Genomic DNA, 14,707 nt, shown 5'->3' with positions numbered 1-14,707 from the left:
CTGTGGGGACACGAGCCGAAGAAGGATGTGGGCTATGAGCACTATTAGAGTAGGCCTTAGTGGTCGCTGGCTTTAAAAAAGCTGAGAAAAAGCCAAAAAGACATTGATAAAGATTTCACATAGCCTTCTTCTGGTGCCCTGGTGGTATCTCGATCTTGTTCCCAATCTTTTGGGTGAGAGAAGAGCTATTTTAAGTTAATTTGCATTGCGAAGCATCGCTGATGCACTGGTGAAGGAGACCTCGCACAGCCATGCACAAGGCAAGCCAAAAAAACAAAGGCGTGTATTCTTAGATTTGAGGTAGGAATTATATACACTTAGAGTCATGAACTCTGGGTAATAATTGAAAGGTCAGATTGATGAGAGCAGCCTCCGAGATACGATTTCTATGACAGCTTGATGGATGCCCCACTATCAAGGTGTGCTTTTAATCATAATCTCATTACTCCACTTCTTATGGTTCGACTCACCTAAACTCATGGGAGGAATCAGGGGCCACCTCTAAAATGTGAATCGGCTTTTATTTGGAGGAAGAAGACTTGAGTGGTTGGGAAAACAAAAAGGAAAGAAATGAGCCAAAAAAGGAAAAAAAAAAAAAAAGACCTTCTTGGCTGAGGATGAGTCAAGAGTGGGCATGAGGGCAACACCCTCATTGCTCCGGAGCAATTCTCTGAATATCTTTCTGCTGCCTGGGACAGGTACACGTGATCCGAGGGCTGGAGCCCCTCTGCTGTGAGGACAGGCTGAGAGAGTTGGGGTTGTTCAGCCTGGAGGAGAGAAGGCTCTGGGGAGACCTTAGAGCCCCTTCCAGTACCCAAAGGGGGCTACAGGAAGGATGGGGAGGGACTCTGGATCAGGGAGTGTAATGATAGGTCATGGGGTAATGGCCTCAAACTGAAGGAAGGGAGATTTAGATTGGATATCAGGAAGAAATTCTTTCCTGTGAGGGTGGTGAGGCACTGGAACAGGTTGCCCAGAGAAGCTGTGGCTGCCCCATCCCTGGAGGTGTTCAAGGCCAGGCTGGATGGGGCTTTGAGCAGCCTGGTCTGGTGGGAGGTGTCCCTGCCCAGGCCAGGGGGTTGGAAATGGATGATCTTTAAGGTCCCTTCCAACCCGAACCGTTCTGTGATTCTGTGATCTGAAGCAAAGAAGGGAGTGTTGAACCTCTCCTAGCGTCAGCGTATGTCGTGCCTGTGAATCTTGCTGCATTGCCGCCCCTGAGAGTCTGGGCATGGGGCCTGTGAAGAGATGGCCCTTACAGCTCTCCCAGGCATGAGAGGACCTTTGTTTTGGGGAGAAATCCAACACTGGCTGGTCACGTTGTCATGGTTTAACCCCAGAGAGCAACTAAGACCATGCAGCTGCTCGCTCACCTCTCCCCCTCCCACCCAGAAGGGTAGGGAGTAGAGGGAGAAAAGGAGGGGAAAGGATAAAAACCTCACGGGTGGAGATAAAGGCAGTTTAATAGAACAATAATGGAAAAGGAAAATAACAACAACAATAATAATTAATAATAATAAAATAATAATAATAATGCTAAAAGAATATACAAAATGAAGTAATAAACACAAGTTGCTCTCACCACTGGGTGATTGGTTGCCCAGCCAGTCCCAAGCAGTGATTGCTGCCGCCGGCCAACCCCCATTTATACAGCGAGCATGACGTCTACGGTATGGAATATTCCATCGGCCAGCTTCTTCTGTCTATGCTCCTTCTCAGCTTCTATGGGAAGCTGAAAAAAGGCCTTGACTAATATAAACATCAGCTGGCAACAGCTAAAACAATATGCATTATTGACATTCCTTTCATACCAAATCTGAAACACGGCAACCACTAGAAAGAAAATGAACTTTATCCCAGCTGAATCCAGGACACCCGTGTGCAGTTCTATTCATCCAAAACCCGTGCGGAAGCTTCCTGGTTATGGTCAACTCTAAAATGGTTGTGTGCTTATGGAGAGCATCACTTCCTAGCAAAGGATCCCTGAGCCCTGGAGAAGGCAAAAGCCTTTTTTTGAGGTCATGGTCCGCAGGGGCTGAGAAGATAAAGCTGAGCTTTATCCCAACCAGGCCCCCATAGAAGGCACTGAGGGGACACCTCCTCTTCTCTTTGCAATAAATACCAAGAAGCCCTGGAGATCCACCACATCTGCTGGCCCATCTATTGATGTAACCGTGCAGAACCTGCACCATGGGCCACATCCATGATGGTGGGCATGGCCCTTTCCCCATATCAACAGCACCACCATAACCCGGGGGCTGGTGGTGGCTCCCAAAAAGCATCCTCACAGGCTCCTCTGCGAGAGCTCAGTGCAAAGGCTGGAGGGTGCCAGGGTGGCACCGTGCGTCCCGTCAGCAGATCCTGCAATTCATCCTCGCCTCTCTGGAACCTCCTGGAAGAGTTAGTATGGAAATTTCAACCTATTTTTAAGGGTTATTTTCACTCAAGTGAAATCTATCAAAGAAGGAGGGTTATTTTTACAGCGCGCAGCAACTGCCGGTTGCCATGGCAGCGGGCCGGGCGAAATGCAATAAAGCATCCCTCTGTTATCGTAAACACAAAGGGAACCACGGGCACTGAAAAGAAAGGCGATTGTCATGGGGGAAGGAAGGCAACACAGTGGTGCTCTCACCGAGGCCCAGCGCCTATCTGGGCTCGAGGAGCTATGGCTGAGAAGATTTTGTGGGATTCTCTGTGCCCATGTGGGGTCCGGTGGACCAAAAGGAGTAAGCCTCTCTGAGTTCCTCTCCATGACTGTTGAGGGCACTGGTATGTCAGCCTGAGATGAACTTTTTCCCTCTTCATTTGAAAAAACTTGGAAGAAGTTTAGAAAATGCATCACCTAAAGAGGGAGGTGGGGGAAACCTCTGTATTTTTCTTATTTCTTTGACTTCCAGGACAGGAATGGGCTTCCTCACCACATAGAAACCTCTTCAAGAAATTGAGGGGTTTTTAAGGGGAGTTCCAGGCACCCGGGGCGCTTTTGTTTAAAAGCATCTTGAAGTGGGTACCAAAAAACCAGACCATCAAAATGCCATGCCATTTGGCTCACCCTAGAGATGTCACTGTGGTCTTGGGGTTATCACTTAGCTCCGTCATTGGAAAAAGACAGTGGTTTTTAATTTCAAGATGTGGGGCAAAAATGCAACAGGCATGAGCTTGGCAGGTTAGAGCAGGTGCCGATGAAGACCAGAGCCTTCCTCATCCTTTTCCCCGTGGAAGCTGAGTTATCCCTAGATGAACCTTGTAGAACAAGCTCTCCGAATACACCGTCTTCCAAACCAGCCTAAGGTCAGTCCCATCCCAATGAATATAGAACCTCAAGGACGCACATGGGAGTTGGGTGTCCCATGGCTGCTGAATGCCAGGGTAGGTGTGAAAAAAAGTCAGTCTCTTGCACCAACCAAAAGTCCCTCTTTTGCCTTAGGCAGATCCAAGATCTGATGTAGGGTTTGCAAGGGCAGTGGTTTGGGAGATGTGGGGCTTGCTTTTTTAGCAACTCATAAACAGGGAGAAGGAACAAAAGCAAGACTTGCTGTGTGTGTATAAATAGATCCCTGGGAGGGTGAGACCAGCGGGAGAGAAGAGATTGAGATGATTTCTTTTTCCAGAGGAACAGTCTTGATGCTGCTTGCCATTGTGGCTGAACCCCAAAATATCAGGTCACTGCTCCTTGTGCCCAGGGGTCACCTACCTTGGCAAAGATTGTGTGAAAAAACTTGCTATTTGCCAGGGGAAAGAGGTTTGCTCCATTTTTTTAAAAAAGGTTAACGTTTTTTTTTATTGAATAGTAAGGAAAAAAAAAGTTATGATAATGCTCAGGTGGAGATGTATCTCATCTAAAAGGGTTTCTAATGACTGGGTTTTATATTGAATGATTAGAAAGTCAATAACCAGGGCATGTGGCGATCTGGGAGTCCCTCTGAGGAAGAGCTCAAACTAGCTCTTCCGGATCTCCAGTGGGCCAGTGGTGTTTAGCCAAACTCTTCCTTGGGAAGCATTTTCACCAAGGTCTTCTCCAAAGCAAAGTCAAGGAGCACTTTCCCAGACAGCTGGGTCCTGGCCCTCCCCGCAACAGCACGCCGCAGCATACTGGCAAAGTGCTAGATGATCTCTTTGAGATTAAACTTAATTCACAACTCTTTAACCTAAGGTTCCCGTTCATAAGTGTTTCATTATTAAGGGGTGAGTACATGGCAGCTTCATTCTTTAATAGCGTATATAGCATGTTACACTTTACAATGCATTAGCAATAAATGCTTAATGGAAGAGGCTATATCAAGCTGTTAGATAGAAAGCCTATTATAAAACGTGGGCTCCTGCTAAAACAATGCGTGCGTCTGTTTAACACCTGATGTTAACTCGGAAAGCGTGTTAGAAAGCACCGCTCTTTGGCAGAGAGAAAATAAGGAGCACTTTATGTATTAAAGTGTCACCCAAATTTCCTCGCTTGTTTAAAACAATCTTGAGAAAACGTTGTCTAAAAGGTAGCTGGCTGAGATGGGAAAGCCTGGAGGAATCTGTCGGAAGCCGGGGCTGGTGGTACCGGGGGGTGGGAGGTGATGTGCAGCAAGGCTGGGTCAGGCCTGCCCAGGGCAGCATGGAGATAACCCGCTTTTAAGGCCAGACTTAGACTCATTGAAATGTTGTTTGGAAAGGATCCCTGAAGGTCTCCACCACAAACTCTCTTTGGAAATGGGACTGTCCCCAGTGCTACATCAGGTTGGCTGTGGCTTGGTCCAGCTGAACGTTGCAACCCTCTGAGGATGCAGAGCCAGCAGCCACTCAGGGCAGCCGGTTCCAGTGCTGTCCCAGCCTCCTGGTGCAAATCCCACCCACCAAAACCTCAGCCCTCTGGGAAAAGGATGCCTTAATCAAGCCACTCTGGAGGATGAGACCTCAAGCTTTTTTGGCATCTTTAGCACAAACCTAAGCTGTCGTTGGTGGGGTCTGGAAGCATCTGACCCAGCAGGAGCCATGTGCCCAACAGCCCGCTCCACCAGTGAAGTTCAGCTCTTCCTATTTGCAAGGTCCAACCTTAAGTCCAGCTCCGCTGGGGCTGAAAGCCAGCAGTGCAGGAGGGGAGAGGATGCTTTGGGGCACATAAACCTGCTCACCAGCTCTAAGTCCAGGCGATGCATGGTGCACTTTGCAAAGCCCATGATGACTTTGGGACCAGCATAACTGGACTGGACTTCTTGCCCTTCCAAAACACGCCTGCTATTACAGAATCACAGAATGGTCGGGGTTGGAAGGGACCTCTGGAGATCATCTAGTCCAAGCCCCTGTCAGAGCAGGGTCATCCAGAGCAGGTGGCACAGGAACGCGTCCAGGCAGGCTTGGAATGTCTCCAGAGACGGAGACTCCACCACCTCTCTGGGCAGCCTGTGCCAGGGCTCTGCCGCCCTCAAAGGAAAGAAGTTCCTCCTCATGTTGAGATGGAACTTCCTATGGTCAAGTTTGTGCCTGTTACCCCTTGTCCTGTCGCTGGGCACCACTGAAAAGAGCCTGGCCCCATCCTCCTGACACCCACCCTTTCAGGATTTATAAGCATGGATAAGATCCCCCCTCAGTCGTCTTTTTTTCCAGACTGGAGAGACCCAAATCCCTCAGCCTTTCTTCATAGGAGAGGTGTTCCAGTCCCCTCAGCACCTTGGTAGCCCTTTGCTGTCCCCTCTCCAGCAGTTCCCTGTCCTTCTCGGACCGGGGAGCCCAGAACTGTGACTATTCCCACCGTCACTCTTCAGTCCTGACCCCTCTGTCTTATTCCAGTGCTTCAGCAGTTAAATGGAAGATGGTGTCTGAGACGATTAGAATTAAGTTATTAAAGCATCTGGACACTTTTAAGAGGATTGCTGAGCGTCGTAGTACTCGAGATTGACTTGAGAATTTGGGGGTGGATTTGCAGCTGGAAGAAATTCCTCATGTACTGTATACCTGCCCCTTGTGTATATGTTAGCATACTTGGCACAGATGTCTCTTTGTTTCCGTACAGGAAACTAATTGCCTTTCTTGTTTCAGTCTGAAGTTTTCCTGTGTCATTCTGTAAATAATGAGAGGCATTTCTCAAAGTTTGCCAGGCGCCTTTGTCTCTCCTGACGGCACTTCAGCTGTTTGCCCTGCGCTAGAGGAGCATCCCCCTTGCTGGAAACCTGCTGTCATCTCAGCAGGGTCCGTGCTGGCCCTGAGGTTTGTCAGCTGAGAGATGTCCTGCAGGGAAGCAAAATCAGGGAGAAGGGGATTTTGTGTGAGAGTGACAAGCTTTGTCTTTGAGCTTGCTCTGACTTCCAGGTTTTTGTGTGAATTCCGGCCCTGGAGATTAAAGTCCTTTATTTCTCCTCAGCACAGGGAGGGGGGCTTAGGCAGCAGCACCAGCTAACACCTCCTGTGACCCACGGAGGTGTGACCCACAGGGGTGAAGCTCTTGCCTGGTAGGGATGATGCGCTAACAGGAAAAGGGAATTTTCTCAGCCCACCAATGCTTCTGACCCTCTCTTTTCCTTTCATGTGCCTTTTAGAGGATGAATTTTTGGCAGGCGGTCTTTCCTTGGCTATAAGATATATCTCCTGAGGTTTAAAGAAGAAGAGTGTAAGATCAGGGCTTGTGACAGAATCTGAAAGAACGCAATGCCGTGATGGAAATCCAGCTCTCTCCTCCTGGTACCAAATGATGGTTTGCTACAGACCTGTGGGAGAAGAGAAATCCTCAGAGCTTTCCCAGGAAGGAAGCTGGAACAGACACAGAATAAAAGAGGAACGAGAGAGCCTAGAGCTAGCCTAAAACTGCGCCCACTGCTCCAATTTCATGTGCAAGAGGAATTCAGGTCAGTAATGAGAGAGCAGATGTGGTGCAGAAGGTGCAGAAGGGTTTGCTGCTGTAAACTAACCGGAGTTTACAGGTGTTTGAGCAGCGGAAGGGGAGGCTTGTCCTGGGGGAGAAGGGAGGATCAGTTCCAGTCATGGGTCAGTGACTTCCCAGATCCACGCCAATCAGGAAGAGGGATGCTGGAGCGCTCTCCAGATCTTGGCGCACGTGTAGACGGAGCCTCGTGAGCGGAGGTGGTACGGCTGGGGCACAGGGGCCGTCAGCATCATGGTGGTGGCATGAAGCTGGCGGCGGAGAGTGGGGGAGCAGCAAGGACCCTTCGCTGCCGCTGGCATCGGTCCATCCTTCACCCGTCCTTCACCCATCCCCGTGCACCGGCTGCCGTGCCGTGGCCCATGGGGTGCAGACAGGGCTGCTCGAGTGGCCCCATCCAAGCCAGTTGCAACTTGATGCCATTCCTGCTTTCTTATTTTGTTGTTACCACCACAGCTCGGCTTTCTACGGTATAATTTGGGCTATGGAGTAATGGAGGGGTTTGCAGCCAGCGAAGGAGCACCAAGGCGGGCTCGTGGTGAGAGAAAGGTTTGGCTTTAGCTAGTTGAAAACCACATGGAAGAAAATCTCTGGGTGGCCAGGAGGTGCTGTTGGAAATGTCTACGTGGGGCTTTCGCTGCCTCCCCGGTGCCTTGGGCTGTGTCGGCGCTGCCAACATGGCTCCCGGTGCCTGCCCAGGAGCACGGCTGCAGAGATGGAGGTGGCTGGGAGGGGATGCTGAGCCGTGCCTCAGTTTCCCCTCTTGGTGCACGGGAGTGGGAGCCCGTGGGCCAGCTGAAGGGAAGCCAGGAGGTGGTGGTGGGCTGTTTTATCAGCATTTTGGGGTATGCAGCATGCTCCAGCCGACCACACTTCCCGCTGGATTGGCTGTTTATCAGGAACGAAGCTGTCAGGGAGGGATGAGCATCCTGAGCCGGCTCAAGCCATCAGATCTCTGTCAAGGATTTGGCCTGGACTTTTATTACCTGTCCCTCTTGTCACTTGTGTATGAGAGGAAGCGGGGACATGGGAGGTACCTGGTTACTTTGGGACTGTCACATCTGCTGCAGGGGGGACAGTGCAGATTGTGACAAGCCGGTGTCATTAGCGCTGGCCTCCGAGGCTGCTGCCAGTCGGGATTTACTGGCCACCTCCCTGGGACCAGCCGTGCCGTCCACTCCCCGCACGGCATCCCCTCATCCGGAGCATGGCTGTGGCATGAATCCTGCACGATGCTCAGCACAGCCTGGGATGCGTCCCTGGGCGAGGACCTGCCATCTCATCTCCTTCCTCGCTCGGGGAGGGGGGAAAACGCTGCGGCACCGCTAATTGCGGAGGGCTCGTGCTTTCGGCACCACTTGCCACAGGCTGCCAATCACCCCGCGCTCCCCTGCTCCTGCCGCAGCGCCGGGCATGGTGTCGGCTGTGTCACGGTGTGCTCTGACACGGGCCTGACACCTGGACTGCACCGGGGCAGTGACGAGCGGTAATTGGGTGTCCCCCCCGCATCCACCGGCGTTGCCTGCCAAGGCCGTGGCGGAGGCGACGAGTGCCTTCGCAGCCACCCGAGGAAGCGCCCGGGTGCTGAGACCTCTCAGAGGGAGACAGACCTGCCAGGTGTTGGTTTCTGGGGGCGGTGGCCGTGCTCTGCAATCACCGCTTCTTGGCTGGGGTGAAGGTGGTGGATTGGCAGTGCCCCGCCAGCTTGCACCAGCCACAGGCAGGCAGCAGGAGCTGCGGGGTGACCCCCCGGGGGGGTGTTTTCAGAACCATCGGGCTGCAGGTACTGTCTCAGAGGGGGGTGGCATACACTTTTAGGGATGCTTAAACACGCTTGTCAATCTGCCCGCTGCCGGCGTGGCTGACACCTAGCCGAGGGGGCCGCAAATGCTGCTGCCAGCCAGTGCCCGAGCGGCAGGATCGGGCACGACGCTGCTGCTCTGCCTGTGCCAAGGGGGTCTCCTTGATCCCTGAGGGAACAGCATTGCACGAGCTGCTGCCGGCAGCCTGCGATTCCCACAGCGTCTCTTCTGGCCTTGCTTTCATTTGGGAAGGGGCACCGGCATCCCAAGCCAAGCGAGTCTGGAGTAAGAAAGGAGTCACTGCAGAGAGTGGACGTTTGATGCGGATGACGGCAACGGGAATAACACTGCGGCTCCTGGTCTGCCAGTCCTCACGTCACCGCTGGATCCCACCTCTCCTCATCATTTTCCACTTGCTCCTCTGGTTTTCTCCAACTTTGTCATTTTCAAGGGTCCTTCGCGCATTTTCGCCGGCTCCTCTCACCTCCTCGTCCCAGTGGCTGTGTGCGTGGGCAGCACACTGCAGCAGTGATTGCAGTAGTGACGAAAGACACTTTCGATGTCGGTGCTGGCCAGGGAGGTGGGGAATGTTGTCTTCTCCATTGCCGTCACGCTGATCTGCTGCTAGCAGCATCCCCTTCTCATCTTCCCACCTCCTGGGAGGCAGCATGTGATGCCTGCCTGGCGTTCGTGAGGGCTGCTGCTGCTTGCTCCAGATCAGCTGGTTGCGCAGCATCAAGAGCAACACGTCCCCTTGACAGCACATCTGCAATTACCGGGAGACGTTTTTGCCTGTAGCTCCACGTCCCTACTGCAGTTTAAGCAATAGCAGCTTTGTCTTGGGTATTTTACCCAATCTCTTGCAATCAGGGACTTAGGCAGCTATTTTTGGCTTAGAACCTGGTCATCAAGAGAAAGCGTTGAGCGCAGTTCTTGCTTTATCTGCCCAGGCTTTTTGCTACGCTGCCAGCATTCTCTGCGGCAAGCGCTGTGGGCTGGCACTCGGTTAGTCCCGGGCTGAACGATAGATGTCAGGGGTTTGGGATCACCGTGAGGTCTCACGTGGTTTCTCCTCGATGCCCTGTGGTGCTGCTGCTGCCTAGCCGTGATGCCTTCCCCGATGGTTTCCCCACCGGCGGGACCTGCCCTCCCACGAGGCCTCCCGGCATCTGGAGCGCGGGTCTCGCCGACCTCCCCTTTCCACGAGGCAACCTCCGGGACCAAAATCTGACCGTTTAACAAGTGCAAATCCTGGAGCTCTCGGGGTCCCAGGAGGCTACCAAAAACCCTGCTGATGCATCTGCTCTGCTGAAAAACTTGGCTCCTGCTATCACAGCTCAGCTCCTGCTCCCTGAGCGAGGGGAAGTGCTGCCGGGCTGCCTCTCCTTAAGGCTGATGCTGCCAGGGCTCAGCTCCCCACCTCTGCAAGCCCTGATCCTTTCTGCCAGGTAGGTTTTAAGCTTCTGAAGCGCAATCGCCAGGCCTGACTGTATCATCTGTGCTTTCCACCTTCCCCAGGAGCCTTTCTCCTGCTTGCCCTGAGCTGGACTCTGGCACTGTGTATGGGTGGTCACCCCAGGGATGAGGGACAGGGACGGAGGGAGCAGGCAGCTGGATGCAAAGGAGAGTGACTGAGACTCCTGCTTTCATCGCAGCTGTGGTAGAAAACCCCTCCTGTCCTGGGTGGCCTGGCTGTTACCAAAGCAAGCCGCTTTCTGCATAGCTCGAGCTCCAGCTGGGTCTCACACTTTACTAGAAATCATGGCCAGGACCTCTCTCAACCAAAACTGAGCTATTACAAGTAGTTACGTTAATTGGGAAAGCTGGCAGCCCTCTGGCTTTCAGGGGTCAGTAGTGACCCATCTTGTTCTTGACTTCCGGTAGCCCCGGTGCCAAAAGCATCATGCGATAGCCTCAAGATCGGCATTGCCCTTTTCCTGCCTGGGCTGCTCCCATCCACAGGGTAAGCGAGGGCTGCAGGCAGCTGCCTGCCCACAGCTCAGGACTAAGGACCAGTTAGAAAGACTGAAATGGGCTTAACAGAGCACTGGGGAGGCATTTATCCAACCTCTCTTAAATTCACTCATCTACCCACAACGACAACAACAACAAAGCCTCGGAATTTGAGAAATTATTTAAAATAGTAAGTAAATGGAGCACCTGAGCCATTCGTTCCGCTGTGTATTTTTAAAAAAGTGCTGCTGCTGGCTTCCCAAAGGTCCTGCTAATATTAAGGGAGGCAGCGTTCCCTCACAATCTGGTAGGGACATCATTTTGCGGGAGCCCCCCCCCAGACCGTTCCCTTGAAGACGTCCTTTCTACCTCATTATAGCTGCTTTGTGTTGGTGTTTTCCAAGCTCTTTTGACCACATTAGTGATTACAGCCAAACAGGATTCTTACTGGCAGCACAAATCACTTTTTCAAGATGACACCAGCTCTTACGGTCTTATTACTGTCATTAACAAGGTTATTATTATTATTATTATGACTTTGCCATGCTCCCCCTTTTTAAAGAAAGCAATTCAAATCCAGATATTCTGGCTTAAAAATATTCCATCCCCGTTTGCCTCTCTAACCAAAAAAGAGATCACACCAGCACTTCTGGGTAATAGAAGAGCATCTTCCCATGGATGTAGTCGTGCTGTGTTTTCGGTTATGAAGCACACTTCTCAGGCTGGCATTTTCCTAATTGTTCATCTGCGGAATTCAGATGTCTGTGAGCCCAGCAGTGGATTCCAGTCTTCTGCAGCCTCTCCCCGCTTTGCCGGCTGGGTCCACCGCTGTGGGGAGCAGCGAGCATTGCTCTGTGGAAAGGTGACACTACCGGCCGTCGGCCAGTTGTCACCCAATGGGATCTGTCCCAAAAGAGCTGAAGGTCATCCAGGGAACTGATCCCAACGTCTCATTTAAGAGCCGATGCCCCTCTGCTTTTATCCAAGCTTCAGGGCGCCCACCGGCCCCATCCATCTAGTGGGCTGGATTTTGGGCTACCCTGGAATTAGGTGCCAGACAGTAAAACAGGGAGCTGACAGGGTGTTTGTCACAGCTGGGACTGTCCTCGCCAGGCTGAAGGTAGCTGGGTGATAGGATACACAGGAGAGGACACATTGTTCCTCGTCTTGGCCGTAACAGCTTTACAAATGACTATTCCAAGCTTAGTTCCAAAATGGTGTCGTGGCTTTCGCTGCTGTCATCAATTGCCATCAACACTGCATTTAGCTGACATAATTACTTATTGTTACAATCAGTGCCCATTAGGTTAAAGCTAAATTACAGTCTCAGTCCTTGGGAACTGCCTATTACATCCATATGAATACGCAAAGTTCATCACTCATGATTAACGTTGCTACAGTGAATACAAAAGGAATTAGTGAGGACCTGTCACTTATTGTAAAGTGCTGCCAGATTATGGTATCAGAAATGATGTGTCAACTGTTAAAACTTAATAATCCATGCTGGAGCGCTGTATCTGATTATAACACTGATCAAAGGAGAGGCCTGATTGGCACTCGGAAGCCGAGGCTGGGTGGTTACGAGACCGATAACCTACATGGGTCAGGAGTCGTTGACCACACGCCGGATCCGTGGCTCGGGCTGCTCACCCCCAAGCCCCGGGAGCCACGAGGGGCTGGCGACCTTCCTGGGGGCAAGCGCCTGGATGCTGGTGTGGTCGGGAAAGGATCAATGGGTCTGTGGTCCATGGGCACGTGTCTGCGCCGGGAGGGTGGATGCGGCTTCCAGCCAGAAACCTCCTTGTTCTGGCAGGAGGGAGCTGGGGGGTGTCCCAGGATGGGATTTGGTCGCCCTCCGCTCTGGCTGATGGTGGAAATCACTCTGCTGCAGTCAGGACTGCCATTTCCAGACCCTGTCTCTTGCACTGATGACACCCGAGTGGAGTTTGGGAGTAAATTTCCTCTGTTGTGGGCTGGGAGGACCTGGGAGTCTCCTCGTTTGGCTGTGTTCATTCCCATGGGGGAAAAGCAATGCGCAATCATGTATGTATTGGTGAATGGATATATACGTAAGTATATACATGTGTGTGTGTATGAATTTAGAAAAAGTCCTGAGATTTTCTTTTGATGTTGCTCAAAGGGACTGTCTGGCTTTTCTAATTTGAACAGACTTTTCGTTTTTAAATTGGGGGGTTTTTGCATTTTTCTTTCAAAGTCTCAAGGCTGAAGAAGATGTTTTACTTAACCTCAAAGGCTGTAATGCTGTGGTTTTTCTTTTTTTTCTTTCTTTTTTTTTTTCCCCATAAAAACGTCCTACAAGCGAGCATAAAGATCTGTTGTTGACCTCCGCTAACAAAGTCCTCCCGGGAAGAAGAGCTGAACCACACAGGCTGAAGCACATGGCCTTCACAGAGGTTGGGTAGCTGTAAATCTGCATTTGGACCCTGCTGACCACCCGAGGTGGGCTCTGGCTGAGCCAAGGGACGGTGTGGTCCCTCCAAATACACGGTGTTTTGCCACCCCTACCAGCTTGGGTTTCCTCACAGCATTTTGCAGCTCCACCAAAGAGTATTTAAAACTCTTGTAGGTCTTTGGTCAAAGGCTCACGGACACTTTGCACTGGCAAGCGCTGTGCTTTCTGCTCCTGCTGTCATGATCGCAGCGCTCCAGTAGATGACAGAGGGATGCTTGTCCTTCTGATGAAGGGCAGTCCTTGCCGTCTGAGCGGCTGGCAGTAAAGGCTGTAGCTCCTCTGCCAGTGGCCGGCTCGGTTGGTGCGTGGGAGCTGAAGGTTGCCCTTGTGCCCTCCGGGTGGTTTAACCATTTTTGCTCTCCGGAGAAGGTTCACCTCTATTCCCCTCAGCAGATACCTCCCTAATGCCCTCTCTACCAAAATGGGATGCAACATAAGCACCTAGTCTCACTATTACTTCTGAGCGGAAGGGAATGGCAGATCTGGGGGGCGTCCAGGGGAGGCTACGTGATTTTGTAGTGCTAACGATATCATGTATCACAAGCCACTGCAAATCCACCCTGATTCCCAGATTGTCTTTTGGTTTTCAGGCCCGTTGTTCAGTCCTGTCCTTGTGGGCCCTGGAAACACTCAGCAGCAGCAATACCAAAATGGGAGAAGAAAAGCCATTTTCCGGAGAACACCAGCTCTGGAGGCAACAGGGGAGGATCCATTTGCTGGTGATTCCATAGTCCTCTCTGCCACAGTACCTGCTTGAAGGTAAGTCTCACTGTTGGTGAGCTGCACCAGTGCTTTCCATAGCTGGCCACACCGTGGGCTGTGAAACCATCCAGGGCTGGGCTGCTCCGCTCAGATTTCTCTAACCAGGACCTGTGTGTCCACCGTAAATCCACATGGGTGCACAAATGGGCAATGCTGGAAGGCCATGGTAGGTGTATTGGTGCTGCTGCCAGGTTGTCTGCCGTGCTTGTGGATGCTCCAGGCTGTGATCGTGTTCCCAGGCTGCTCCGTGGCTGCCCACCACCGGCAGATTTTCCTGAGAGCTTGTCTCAGCTTTCCCAGAGGTCATTTGAGCTATGACTTCTTATGCGTCCCCCACTGACAACACGAAGAAAAGCCTTTGGCGTGTTCTAAGGCATGTTTGTATCATGTTCCCCATCCTGCAATCCTTGTGTTCCCCAGATGTCCAGACATCCTCAGCTCTCTCCTCCAGGCTTGCTCCAGTTGTGCTTCATCTTGTTTGAGGAGCAGTGGCCTTTTTTGCACCAGTTTGATTCTCCTTTTCCCCCAGTTCAGAGACTCTTGGCTGTTCCTGTCCATCTTATTATTACCCAGCCGGCCCACGTGCTGGGGAGCCATTGGACAGCCGAAGGAAGAAACATCACCCACCCCTCTTGAGTAGCACCCCAGCTTTTGGTGACCACGTCTTCACTTCTTCAGTTCCCTGTTCTGCCTTGTCCTAGGTACACTTATGCTGATATCTGTGTATGTAGCATCATGCAGAGATTGTCACGGAATCACAGAATCACAGAATGGTTCGGGTTGGAAGGGACATTAAAGATCACCCAGTTCCACCCCTCTGCCCTGGGCAGGGACACCTCCCACCAGACCAGGCTGCTC

Source organism: Chroicocephalus ridibundus, chromosome 8 (genome assembly GCF_963924245.1).
Source record: "Chroicocephalus ridibundus chromosome 8, bChrRid1.1, whole genome shotgun sequence".
Classification (NCBI taxonomy): Eukaryota; Metazoa; Chordata; class Aves; order Charadriiformes; family Laridae; genus Chroicocephalus; species Chroicocephalus ridibundus.
This window is presented reverse-complemented; position numbering follows the sequence as displayed.